Below are 15,000 nucleotides of genomic sequence, written 5' to 3' on the forward strand. Positions count from 1 at the left end.
AGCTCTTTCCCGGGCAGGAGTCGGGCTTAGTTCAGGGGGGTCTGATAAAGAGTCCCCCCAGGAATAGTGACTCTTTCCCGGGCAGGAGTCGGGCTTAGTTCAGGGGGGTCTGATAAAGAGTCCCCCCAGGAATAGTGTCTGTTTCCCGGGCAGGAGTCGGGCTTAGTTCAGGGGAGTCTGATAAAGAGTCCCCCCAGGAATAGTGTCTGTTTCCCGGGGAGCAGTCGTGGGGGGGAAGGTTCCCTCTGTCTCCCTCCGGTGGGAGAGGTGGGTATTGCAGGTGCGGGTGTTTGAAACGGACAAGTTGTGACTGAATATGCTATGTGAAATTGGGGATGGTGTGTTGGGGCAGGGGGGTCTGGTAGAAGGCCCCCCCAGGAATAGTGTCCCTTTCCCGGGCAGGAGTCCGGCTTAGTTCAGGGGAGTCTGATAAAGAGTCCCCCCAGGAATAGTGTCTGTTTCCCGGGGAGCAGTCGTGGGGGGGAGGGTTCCCTCTGTCTCCCTCCGGTGGGAGAGGTCGGTATTGCAGGTGTGGGTGTTTGAAACGGACAAGTTGTGACTGAATATGCTATGTGAAATTGGGGATGGTGTGTTGGGGCAGGGGGCGTCTGGTAGAAGGCCCCCCCCCCCAGGAATAGTGTCTCTTTCCCGGGGAGCAGTCCCTTTTAGTTAAGGGGAGTCTGATAAAGAGTCCCCCCAGGAATAGTGTCTGTTTCCCGGGGAGCAGTCGTGGGGGGGGAGGGTTCCCTCTGTCTCCCTCCGGTGGGAGAGGTCGGTATTGCAGGTGTGGGTGTTTGAAACGGACAAGTTCTGACTGAATATGCTATGTGAACACTTGTGAAATTGGGGATGGTGTGTTGGGGCAGGGGGGGTCTGGTAGAAGGCCCCCCCAGGAATAGTGTCTCTTTCCCGGGCAGCAGTCCCTTTTAGTTAAGGGGAGTCTGATAAAGAGTCCCCCCAGGAATAGTGTCTCTCACCCGGGCAGCAGTCAGGGTGGAAGGCGCCCTCTGTCTCCCTCCGGTGGGAGAGGTCGGTATTGCAGGTGCGGTGTGCGGCATGGAGCGGAACCCGGGCTCTGGCGTCTTTTTCCGGGTCCAATTCGGCCGTTGTGGGCCTCTGGAGGTGTTTGGGTCCGAGTTCCGGGCTCTGGGGGTGTCTGGTAAAGAGATCCGGGTTCTGGCGTCTTTTTCCGGGTTCAATTCGGCCGTTGTGGGCCTCTGGAGGTGTTTGGGTCCGAGTTCCGGGCTCTGGGGGTGTCTGGTAAAGAGATCCGGGTTCTGGCGTCTTTTTCCGGGTCCAATTCGGCCGTTGTGGGCCTCTGGAGGTGTTTGGGTCCGAGTTCCGGGCTCTGGGGGTGTCTGGTAAAGAGATCCGGGTTCTGGCGTCTTTTTCCGGGTCCAATTCGGCCGTTGTGGGCCTCTGGAGGTGTTTGGGTCCGAGTTCCGGGCTCTGGGGGTGTCTGGTAAAGAGATCCGGGTTCTGGCGTCTTTTTCCGGGTCCAATTCGGCCGTTGTGGGCCTCTGGAGGTGTTTGGGTCCGTGTTCCGGGCTCTGGGGGTGTCTGGTAAAGAGATCCGGGTTCTGGTGTCTTTTTCCGGGTTTAATTCGGCCGTTGTGGGCCTCTGGAGGTGTTTGGGTCCGAGTTCCGGGCTCTGGGGGTGTCTGGTAAAGAGATCCGGGTTCTGGCGTCTTTTTCCGGGTTCAATTCGGCCGTTGTGGGCCTCTGGAGGTGTTTGGGTCCGAGTTCCGGGCTCTGGGGGTGTTTGGTAAAGAGATCCGGGTTCTGGCGTCTTTTTCCGGACTTAATTCGGCCGTTGTGGGCCTCTGGAGGTGTTTGGGTCCGTGTTCCGGGCTCTGGGGGTGTCTGGTAAAGAGATCCGGGTTCTGGCGTCTTTTTCCGGGTTCAATTCGGCCGTTGTGGGCCTCTGGAGGTGTTTGGGTCCGTGTTCCGGGCTCTGGGGGTGTCTGGTAAAGAGATCCGGGTTCTGGTGTCTTTTTCCTGGCTTAATTCGGCCGTTGTGGGCCCCTGGAGGTGTTTGCGGACCTCCGCGGGTGAAATAATGGAAAAAAAAAAAAGTTAAAGTTTCCAGTCGGGACTATGTGGAGCGAAAAAAACCCGGACTTTTTTGGCTCCGTCAGAAACTAAGTAAAAGTCGGAATATGTGAAGGAAAGCTCAGAAAATGCCTGGGCTTTTTTAGATCGCTTCGATAAATTTTTTTTTAGCTCACATCACTGGGCCACCAGGTCGCAGATTTCAGAAACCTGGTTTTCGGAAACAGAGATCTCCAGGACAGGGCCCCGAGCTTCGGGGGGAGCGTTCCCCAGCTGGACCTAAGCATAGTGGGCCAGGCCCCGGGCGGAAAGAGGCTCCTGGAGCCGAGATACGGGGGTGGCCCCCCGCGCGACTTACCCGATTTCGGAGCACTATTTTCGGACAGTGATGGCAGAGCAGTGGGTGTACCGGATGGAGGAAAATAACAGCTCCAGAGAGCGGCAGAGACCAGACCATGACCCAGAACGGCACACTGTTCCCGGACAGTGATGGCAGACCAGCAGGTGTACCCCATGGATGAATAAAGAGTTCCAGAGAGCGGCAGAGACCAGACCATGACCCAGAACGGCACACTATTCCCGGACAGTGATGGCAGAACAGCAGGTGTACCGCATGGATGAATAAAGAGCTCCAGAGAGCGGCAGAGACCAGACCATGTCCCAGAACGGGACACTATTCTCGGATGCTGATGTCAGAACAGCAGGTGTAACGCATGGATGAATACAGAGTTCCAGAGAGCGGCAGAGACCAGACCATGTCCCTGTACGGGACACTATTCTCGGATGCTGATGTCAGAACAGCAGGTGTAACGCATGGATGAATACAGAGTTCCAGAGAGCGGCAGAGACCAGACCATGTCCCTGTACGGGACACTATTCTCGGATGCTGATGTCAGAACAGCAGGTGTAACGCATGGATGAATACAGAGTTCCAGAGAGCGGCAGAGACCAGACCATGTCCCAGAACGGCGCACTATTCTCGGATGCTGATGTCAGAACAGCAGGTGCAGCGGACGGACTAATACACAGTTCCAGACAGCGGGAGATCCCAGACCATGTCCCAGAACGGCACACCATTCTCGGATGCTGATGTCAGAACAGCAGGTGTAACGTATGGATGAACACACAGTTCCAGAGAGCGGGAGATCCCGGCCGATGTCCGATGACGAAGCACTGTATGGGACACTTTGAAGGAAGGGTCGGTCTCCTGGATGAAAAGAACTTTAATTTTCTGACTTAAAATACGGAGTTAAAGTTTCCAGTCGGGACGATAAGGAGGGCAAAAAAACCCGGACTTTTTTGGCTCCGTCAGAAACTAAGTAAAAGTCGGACTATGTGAAGGAAAGCTCAGAAAATGCCTGGAGAATTTTGAGCGGACCGGAAAAAAAAAGTTCCAGCCGACATCACTGGGCCACCAGGTCGCAGATTCCTGAAACCCGGTTTTTAGAAACATAGGCCTCCAGTCGTGAAGACCGGCGTTTGTGCGGTTCGGATCCGACTCAGACCTCAGTATTTTCGGACACCCTCGGACAGTGGCGGGGGTGGAAGAACCGGAGCCTCATGCAGAACTGGCTGTCGGGGAGCAAGCGGACGCTGCCCCGGCAGGAGGCATCATTCCGGGCACTGTGGCTGATCGGTAGCTTTCGTGGATGGATGACTGAGCGAACGAACGAGATGACGGCGGTGCGTCCTGGCTGATGTCCCAGTACGGGGCACTATTCTCGGATGCTGATGGCAGAACAGCAGGTGCAGTGGACGGATGAACACACAGTTCTAGACAGCGTGATATCCCAGACCATGTCCCAGAACGGCCCACTATTCTCGGATGCTGATGTCAGAACAGCAGGTGTAACGCATGGATGAATACAGAGTTCCAGAGAGCGGCAGAGACCAGACCATGTCCCAGAACGGGACACTATTCTCGGATGCTGATGTCAGAACAGCAGGTGTAACGCATGGATGAATACAGAGTTCCAGAGAGCGGCAGAGACCAGACCATGTCCCTGTACGGGACACTATTCTCGGATGCTGATGTCAGAACAGCAGGTGTAACGCATGGATGAATACAGAGTTCCAGAGAGCGGCAGAGACCAGACCATGTCCCTGTACGGGACACTATTCTCGGATGCTGATGTCAGAACAGCAGGTGTAACGCATGGATGAATACAGAGTTCCAGAGAGCGGCAGAGACCAGACCATGTCCCAGAACGGCGCACTATTCTCGGATGCTGATGTCAGAACAGCAGGTGCAGCGGACGGACTAATACACAGTTCCAGACAGCGGGAGATCCCAGACCATGTCCCAGAACGGCACACCATTCTCGGATGCTGATGTCAGAACAGCAGGTGTAACGTATGGATGAACACACAGTTCCAGACAGCGGGAGATCCCAGACCATGTCCCAGAACGGCACACTATTCTCGGATGCTGATGTCAGAACAGCAGGTGCAGCGGACGGACTAATACACAGTTCCAGAGAGCGGTATTTCACGACAGATATCCGATGATGAAGCGCTATTGTCGGACACTGATGGCAGAACAGCAGGTGCACTGGATGAAGGAAATAAACAGAACATAGTTCCAGAGAGCGTGATATCCCAGACCAAGTCCCAGAACGGCGCGCTATTGTCGGACACTGATGGCAGAACAGCAGGTGCACTGGATGAAGGAAATAAACAGAACATAGTTCCAGAGAGCGTGATATCCCAGACCAAGTCCCAGAACGGCCCGCTATTCCCGGACACTCATCTACTTAAAATCTCCCTGATTACCTGCCAGAACAGAGCAGATCCAGAGAGCGGTATTTCACGGCAGTTATCCGATGATGAAGCGCTGTTGTCGGACACTGATGGCAGAACAGCAGGTGCAGTGGATGAAGGAAATAATCAGAACATAGTTCCAGAGAGCGTGATATCCCAGACCATGACCCAGAACGGCACACTGTTCCCGGACAGTGATGGCAGACCAGCAGGTGTACCCCATGGATGAATACAGAGTTCCAGAGAGCGGCAGAGACCAGACCAAGTCCCAGAACGACACACTATTCCCGGACAGTGATGGCAGAACAGCAGGTGTACCGCATGGATGAATAAAGAGCTCCAGAGAGCGGCAGAGACCAGACCAAGTCCCAGAACGGTACACTGTTCCCGGACAGTGATGGCAGACCAGCAGGTGTACCGCATGGATGAATAAAGAGCTCCAGAGAGCGGCAGAGACCAGACCAAGTCCCAGAACGGCACACTGTTCCCGGACAGTGATGACAGACCAGCAGGTGTACCGCATGGATGAATAAAGAGCTCCAGAGAGCGGCAGAGACCAGACCAAGTCCCAGAACGACACACTATTCTCGGACAGTGATGGCAGAACGGCAGGTGTACCGCATGGATGAATAAAGAGTTCCAGAGAGCGTGATATCCCAGACCATGACCCAGAACGACACACTATTCCCGGACAGTGATGGCAGAACAGCAGGTGTACATGATGGATGAATAAAGAGTTCCAGAGAGCGTGATATCCCAGACCATGACCCAGAATGGCACACTGTTCCCGGACAGTGATGGCAGAACAGCAGGTGTACCGCATGGATGAATAAAGAGTTCCAGAGAGCGGCAGAGACCAGACCAAGTCCCAGAACGGTACACTATTCCCGGACAGTGATGGCAGACCAGCAGGTGTACATGATGGATGAATAAAGAGTTCCAGAGAGCGTGATATCCCAGACCATGACCCAGAACGGCACACTGTTCCCGGACAGTGATGGCAGAACAGCAGGTGCAGTGGATGGATGAATAAAGAGCTCCAGAGAGCGGCAGAGACCAGACCAAGTCCCAGAACGGTACACTATTCCCGGACAGTGATGGCAGACCAGCAGGTGTACCGCATGGATGAATAAAGAGTTCCAGAGAGCGGCAGAACCCAGACCATGACCCAGAACGACACACTATTCCCGGACAGTGATGGCAGACCAGCACGTGTACATGATGGATGAATAAAGAGCTCCAGAGAGCGGCAGAGACCAGACCAAGTCCCAGAACGACACACTATTCCCGGACAGTGATGGCAGAACAGCAGGTGTACCGCATGGATGAATACACAGTTCCAGAGAGCGGGAGATCCCGGCCGATGTCCGATGACGAAGCACTGTATGGGACACTTTGAAGGAAGGGTCGGTCTCCTGGATGAAAAGAACTTTAATTTTCTGACTTAAAATACGGAGTTAAAGTTTCCAGTCGGGACGATAAGGAGGGCAAAAAAACCCGGACTTTTTTGGCTCCGTCAGAAACTAAGTAAAAGTCGGACTATGTGAAGGAAAGCTCAGAAAATGCCTGGAGAATTTTGAGCGGACCGGAAAAAAAAAGTTCCAGCCGACATCACTGGGCCACCAGGTCGCAGATTCCTGAAACCCGGTTTTTAGAAACATAGGCCTCCAGTCGTGAAGACCGTGTGGTTGTGCGGTTCGGATCCGACTCAGACCTCAGTATTTTCGGACACCCTCGGACAGTGGCGGGGGTGGAAGAACCGGAGCCTCATGCAGAACTGGCTGTCGGGGAGCAAGCGGACGCTACCCCGGCAGGAGGCATCATTCCGGGCACTGTGGCTGATCGGTAGCTTTCGTGGATGGATGACTGAGCGAACGAACGAGATGACGGCGGTGCGTCCTGGCTGATGTCCCAGTACGGGGCACTATTCTCGGATGCTGATGGCAGAACAGCAGGTGCAGTGGACGGATGAATACAGAGTTCCAGAGAGCGGCAGAGACCAGACCATGTCCCTGTATGGGACACTATTCTCGGATGCTGATGTCAGAACAGCAGGTGTAACGCATGGATGAATACAGAGTTCCAGAGAGCGGCAGAGACCAGACCATGTCCCTGTACGGGACACAATTCTCGGATGCTGATGTCAGAACAGCAGGTGTAACGCATGGATGAATACAGAGTTCCAGAGAGCGGCAGAGACCAGACCATGTCCCAGAACGGCGCACTATTCTCGGATGCTGATGTCAGAACAGCAGGTGCAGCGGACGGACTAATACACAGTTCCAGAGAGCGGTATTTCACGACAGATATCCGATGATGAAGCGCTATTGTCGGACACTGATGGCAGAACAGCAGGTGCACTGGATGAAGGAAATTAACAGAACATAGTTCCAGAGAGCGGGATATCCCAGACCAAGTCCCAGAACGGCGCGCTATTGTCGGACACTGATGGCAGAACAGCAGGTGCACTGGATGAAGGAAATAAACAGAACATAGTTCCAGAGAGCGGGATATCCCAGACCAAGTCCCAGAACGGCCCACTATTCCCGGACACTCATCTACTTAAAATCTCCCTGATTACCTGCCAGAACAGAGCAGATCCAGAGAGCGGTATTTCACGGCAGATATCCGATGATGAAGCGCTATTGTCGGACACTGATGGCAGAACAGCAGGTGCAGTGGATGAAGGAAATAAACAGAACACAGTTCCATGGAGCGGGAGATCCCAGACCATGTCCCAGTACGGGACACTATTCTCGGATGCTGATGTCAGAACAGCAGGTGCAGTGGATGAAGGAAATAAACAGAACATAGTTCCAGAGAGCGGGAGATCCGAGACCATGTCCCAGTACGGGACACTATTCTCGGATGCTGATGTCAGAACAGCAGGTGCAGTGGATGAAGGAAATAAACAGAACATAGTTCCAGAGAGCGGGAGATCCGAGACCATGTCCCAGTACGGGACACTATTCTCGGATGCTGATGTCAGAACAGCAGGTGCAGTGGATGAAGGAAATAAACATAACACAGTTCCAGAGAGCGGGATATCCCAGACCATGTCCCAGTACGGGACACTATTCTCGGATGCTGATGTCAGAACAGCAGGTGCAGCGGATGGATGAATTAAACAGTTCCAGAGAGCGTGAGATCCCGGCAGATATCCGATGAAGAAGCGCTATTGTCGGACACTGATGGCAGAACAGCAGGTGCAGCGGATGGATGAAATAAACAGTTCCATGGAGCGGTATTTCCCGACAGATATCCGATGACGAAGGACCACTTGGGACGCTTTGAAGGAAGGGTCGGTCTCCTGGATGAAAAAGACTTTAATTTTCTGACTTAAAAAAAAAGTTAAAGTTTCCAGTCGGGACGATAAGGAGGGCAAAAAAACCCGGACTTTTTTGGCTCCGTCAGAAACTAAGTAAAAGTCGGAATATGTGGCGCAAAGCCCTAAAATCCCCTGGAGAATTTTGAGCGGACCGGAAAAAAAAAGTTCCAGCTGACATCACTGGGCCACCAGGTCGCAGATTTCAGAAACCTGGTTTTCGGAAACACAGGGCTCCAGGGCTGAGACCCGGGCTTCGTGGGGAGCGTTCCCCAGCTGGGCCTAAGCATCTTCGGACAACTTTGGGCGGAAAAGCGGGTTCGGGAACCGGGATATGGGGCGGGTTACGCGGCGTGACCTGCCCAAGTGCAGTGCACTATTCCCGGACGCTCATCTACTTAAAATCTCCCTGATTACCTGCCAGAACAGAGCAGATCCAGAGAGCGGTATTTCACGGCAGCTATCCGATGATGAAGCGCTGTTGTCGGACACTGATGGCAGAACAGCAGGTGCGGTGGATGAAATAAACAGTTCCAGAGAGCGGTATTTCACGGCAGTTATCCGATGATGAAGCGCTGTTGTCGGACACTGATGGCAGAACAGCAGGTGCAGTGGATGGACGAATTAAACAGTTCCAGAGAGCGTGAGATCCCGGCTGATATCCGATGAAGAAGCACTGTTCTCGGACACTGATGGCAGAACAGCAGGTGCAGTGGATGGATGAAGTAAACAGTTCCAGAGAGCGTGAGATCCCGGCTGATATCCGATGAAGAAGCGCTATTGTCGGACACTGATGGCAGAACAGCAGGTGCAGTGGATGGATGAAATAAACAGTTCCAGAGAGCGGTATCTCACGGCAGATATCCGATGATGAAGCGCTGTTGTCGGACACTGATGGCAGAACGGCAGGTGCACTGGATGGATGAAATAAACAGTTCCATAGAGCAGGAGATCCCAGACCATGTCCCATAACGGCACACTATTCTCGGATGCTGATGTCAGAACAGCAGGTGCAGTGGACGGATGAATACAGAGTTCCATGGAGCGGGAGATCCCAGACCATGTCCCAGTACGGGACACTATTCTCGGATGCTGATGTCAGAACAGCAGGTGCAGTGGATGGATGAAATAAACAGTTCCATGGAGCGGTATTTCCCGACAGATATCCGACGACAAAGGGCCATTTGGGACGCTTTGCAGGAAGGGTCGGTCTCCTGGATGAAAAGGACTTTAATTTTCTGACTTAAAATACGAAGTTAAAGTTTCCAGTCGGGACGATAAGGAGGGCAAAAAAACCCGGACTTTTTTGGCTCCGTCAGAAACTAAGTAAAAGTCGGACTATGTGAAGGAAAGCTCAGAAAATGCCTGGAGAATTTTGAGCGGACCGGAAAAAAAAAGTTCCAGCCGACATCACTGGGCCACCAGGTCGCAGATTCCTGAAACCCGGTTTTTAGAAACATAGGCCTCCAGTCGTGAAGACCGTGTGGTTGTGCGGTTCGGATCCGACTCAGACCTCAGTATTTTCGGACACCCTCGGACAGTGGCGGGGGTGGAAGAACCGGAGCCTCATGCAGAACTGGCTGTCGGGGAGCAAGCGGACGCTACCCCGGCAGGAGGCATCATTCCGGGCACTGTGGCTGATCGGTAGCTTTCGTGGATGGATGACTGAGCGAACGAACGAGATGACGGCGGTGCGTCCTGGCTGATGTCCCAGTACGGGGCACTATTCTCGGATGCTGATGGCAGAACAGCAGGTGCAGTGGACGGATGAATACAGAGTTCCAGAGAGCGGCAGAGACCAGACCATGTCCCTGTACGGGACACTATTCTCGGATGCTGATGTCAGAACAGCAGGTGTAACGCATGGATGAATACAGAGTTCCAGAGAGCGGCAGAGACCAGACCATGTCCCAGAACGGCGCACTATTCTCGGATGCTGATGTCAGAACAGCAGGTGCAGCGGACGGACTAATACACAGTTCCAGACAGCGGGAGATCCCAGACCATGTCCCAGAACGGCACACCATTCTCGGATGCTGATGTCAGAACAGCAGGTGTAACGTATGGATGAACACACAGTTCCAGACAGCGGGAGATCCCAGACCATGTCCCAGAACGGCACACTATTCTCGGATGCTGATGTCAGAACAGCAGGTGCAGCGGACGGACTAATACACAGTTCCAGAGAGCGGTATTTCACGACAGATATCCGATGATGAAGCGCTATTGTCGGACACTGATGGCAGAACAGCAGGTGCACTGGATGAAGGAAATAAACAGAACATAGTTCCAGAGAGCGTGATATCCCAGACCAAGTCCCAGAACGGCGCGCTATTGTCGGACACTGATGGCAGAACAGCAGGTGCACTGGATGAAGGAAATAAACAGAACATAGTTCCAGAGAGCGTGATATCCCAGACCAAGTCCCAGAACGGCCCGCTATTCCCGGACACTCATCTACTTAAAATCTCCCTGATTACCTGCCAGAACAGAGCAGATCCAGAGAGCGGTATTTCACGGCAGTTATCCGATGATGAAGCGCTGTTGTCGGACACTGATGGCAGAACAGCAGGTGCAGTGGATGAAGGAAATAATCAGAACATAGTTCCAGAGAGCGTGATATCCCAGACCATGACCCAGAACGGCACACTGTTCCCGGACAGTGATGGCAGACCAGCAGGTGTACCCCATGGATGAATACAGAGTTCCAGAGAGCGGCAGAGACCAGACCAAGTCCCAGAACGACACACTATTCCCGGACAGTGATGGCAGAACAGCAGGTGTACCGCATGGATGAATAAAGAGCTCCAGAGAGCGGCAGAGACCAGACCAAGTCCCAGAACGGTACACTGTTCCCGGACAGTGATGGCAGACCAGCAGGTGTACCGCATGGATGAATAAAGAGCTCCAGAGAGCGGCAGAGACCAGACCAAGTCCCAGAACGGCACACTGTTCCCGGACAGTGATGACAGACCAGCAGGTGTACCGCATGGATGAATAAAGAGCTCCAGAGAGCGGCAGAGACCAGACCAAGTCCCAGAACGACACACTATTCTCGGACAGTGATGGCAGAACGGCAGGTGTACCGCATGGATGAATAAAGAGTTCCAGAGAGCGTGATATCCCAGACCATGACCCAGAACGACACACTATTCCCGGACAGTGATGGCAGAACAGCAGGTGTACATGATGGATGAATAAAGAGTTCCAGAGAGCGTGATATCCCAGACCATGACCCAGAATGGCACACTGTTCCCGGACAGTGATGGCAGAACAGCAGGTGTACCGCATGGATGAATAAAGAGTTCCAGAGAGCGGCAGAGACCAGACCAAGTCCCAGAACGGTACACTATTCCCGGACAGTGATGGCAGACCAGCAGGTGTACATGATGGATGAATAAAGAGTTCCAGAGAGCGTGATATCCCAGACCATGACCCAGAACGGCACACTGTTCCCGGACAGTGATGGCAGAACAGCAGGTGCAGTGGATGGATGAATAAAGAGCTCCAGAGAGCGGCAGAGACCAGACCAAGTCCCAGAACGGTACACTATTCCCGGACAGTGATGGCAGACCAGCAGGTGTACCGCATGGATGAATAAAGAGTTCCAGAGAGCGGCAGAACCCAGACCATGACCCAGAACGACACACTATTCCCGGACAGTGATGGCAGACCAGCACGTGTACATGATGGATGAATAAAGAGCTCCAGAGAGCGGCAGAGACCAGACCAAGTCCCAGAACGACACACTATTCCCGGACAGTGATGGCAGAACAGCAGGTGTACCGCATGGATGAATACACAGTTCCAGAGAGCGGGAGATCCCGGCCGATGTCCGATGACGAAGCACTGTATGGGACACTTTGAAGGAAGGGTCGGTCTCCTGGATGAAAAGAACTTTAATTTTCTGACTTAAAATACGGAGTTAAAGTTTCCAGTCGGGACGATAAGGAGGGCAAAAAAACCCGGACTTTTTTGGCTCCGTCAGAAACTAAGTAAAAGTCGGACTATGTGAAGGAAAGCTCAGAAAATGCCTGGAGAATTTTGAGCGGACCGGAAAAAAAAAGTTCCAGCCGACATCACTGGGCCACCAGGTCGCAGATTCCTGAAACCCGGTTTTTAGAAACATAGGCCTCCAGTCGTGAAGACCGTGTGGTTGTGCGGTTCGGATCCGACTCAGACCTCAGTATTTTCGGACACCCTCGGACAGTGGCGGGGGTGGAAGAACCGGAGCCTCATGCAGAACTGGCTGTCGGGGAGCAAGCGGACGCTACCCCGGCAGGAGGCATCATTCCGGGCACTGTGGCTGATCGGTAGCTTTCGTGGATGGATGACTGAGCGAACGAACGAGATGACGGCGGTGCGTCCTGGCTGATGTCCCAGTACGGGGCACTATTCTCGGATGCTGATGGCAGAACAGCAGGTGCAGTGGACGGATGAATACAGAGTTCCAGAGAGCGGCAGAGACCAGACCATGTCCCTGTATGGGACACTATTCTCGGATGCTGATGTCAGAACAGCAGGTGTAACGCATGGATGAATACAGAGTTCCAGAGAGCGGCAGAGACCAGACCATGTCCCTGTACGGGACACAATTCTCGGATGCTGATGTCAGAACAGCAGGTGTAACGCATGGATGAATACAGAGTTCCAGAGAGCGGCAGAGACCAGACCATGTCCCAGAACGGCGCACTATTCTCGGATGCTGATGTCAGAACAGCAGGTGCAGCGGACGGACTAATACACAGTTCCAGAGAGCGGTATTTCACGACAGATATCCGATGATGAAGCGCTATTGTCGGACACTGATGGCAGAACAGCAGGTGCACTGGATGAAGGAAATTAACAGAACATAGTTCCAGAGAGCGGGATATCCCAGACCAAGTCCCAGAACGGCGCGCTATTGTCGGACACTGATGGCAGAACAGCAGGTGCACTGGATGAAGGAAATAAACAGAACATAGTTCCAGAGAGCGGGATATCCCAGACCAAGTCCCAGAACGGCCCACTATTCCCGGACACTCATCTACTTAAAATCTCCCTGATTACCTGCCAGAACAGAGCAGATCCAGAGAGCGGTATTTCACGGCAGATATCCGATGATGAAGCGCTATTGTCGGACACTGATGGCAGAACAGCAGGTGCAGTGGATGAAGGAAATAAACAGAACACAGTTCCATGGAGCGGGAGATCCCAGACCATGTCCCAGTACGGGACACTATTCTCGGATGCTGATGTCAGAACAGCAGGTGCAGTGGATGAAGGAAATAAACAGAACATAGTTCCAGAGAGCGGGAGATCCGAGACCATGTCCCAGTACGGGACACTATTCTCGGATGCTGATGTCAGAACAGCAGGTGCAGTGGATGAAGGAAATAAACAGAACATAGTTCCAGAGAGCGGGAGATCCGAGACCATGTCCCAGTACGGGACACTATTCTCGGATGCTGATGTCAGAACAGCAGGTGCAGTGGATGAAGGAAATAAACATAACACAGTTCCAGAGAGCGGGATATCCCAGACCATGTCCCAGTACGGGACACTATTCTCGGATGCTGATGTCAGAACAGCAGGTGCAGCGGATGGATGAATTAAACAGTTCCAGAGAGCGTGAGATCCCGGCAGATATCCGATGAAGAAGCGCTATTGTCGGACACTGATGGCAGAACAGCAGGTGCAGCGGATGGATGAAATAAACAGTTCCATGGAGCGGTATTTCCCGACAGATATCCGATGACGAAGGACCACTTGGGACGCTTTGAAGGAAGGGTCGGTCTCCTGGATGAAAAAGACTTTAATTTTCTGACTTAAAAAAAAAGTTAAAGTTTCCAGTCGGGACGATAAGGAGGGCAAAAAAACCCGGACTTTTTTGGCTCCGTCAGAAACTAAGTAAAAGTCGGAATATGTGGCGCAAAGCCCTAAAATCCCCTGGAGAATTTTGAGCGGACCGGAAAAAAAAAGTTCCAGCTGACATCACTGGGCCACCAGGTCGCAGATTTCAGAAACCTGGTTTTCGGAAACACAGGGCTCCAGGGCTGAGACCCGGGCTTCGTGGGGAGCGTTCCCCAGCTGGGCCTAAGCATCTTCGGACAACTTTGGGCGGAAAAGCGGGTTCGGGAACCGGGATATGGGGCGGGTTACGCGGCGTGACCTGCCCAAGTGCAGTGCACTATTCCCGGACGCTCATCTACTTAAAATCTCCCTGATTACCTGCCAGAACAGAGCAGATCCAGAGAGCGGTATTTCACGGCAGCTATCCGATGATGAAGCGCTGTTGTCGGACACTGATGGCAGAACAGCAGGTGCGGTGGATGAAATAAACAGTTCCAGAGAGCGGTATTTCACGGCAGTTATCCGATGATGAAGCGCTGTTGTCGGACACTGATGGCAGAACAGCAGGTGCAGTGGATGGACGAATTAAACAGTTCCAGAGAGCGTGAGATCCCGGCTGATATCCGATGAAGAAGCACTGTTCTCGGACACTGATGGCAGAACAGCAGGTGCAGTGGATGGATGAAGTAAACAGTTCCAGAGAGCGTGAGATCCCGGCTGATATCCGATGAAGAAGCGCTATTGTCGGACACTGATGGCAGAACAGCAGGTGCAGTGGATGGATGAAATAAACAGTTCCAGAGAGCGGTATCTCACGGCAGATATCCGATGATGAAGCGCTGTTGTCGGACACTGATGGCAGAACGGCAGGTGCACTGGATGGATGAAATAAACAGTTCCATAGAGCAGGAGATCCCAGACCATGTCCCATAACGGCACACTATTCTCGGATGCTGATGTCAGAACAGCAGGTGCAGTGGACGGATGAATACAGAGTTCCATGGAGCGGGAGATCCCAGACCATGTCCCAG

Source organism: Gasterosteus aculeatus, unplaced genomic scaffold, assembly GCF_964276395.1.
Source record: "Gasterosteus aculeatus unplaced genomic scaffold, fGasAcu3.hap1.1 HAP1_SCAFFOLD_30, whole genome shotgun sequence".
In the NCBI taxonomy this organism is placed as follows: domain Eukaryota; kingdom Metazoa; phylum Chordata; class Actinopteri; order Perciformes; family Gasterosteidae; genus Gasterosteus; species Gasterosteus aculeatus.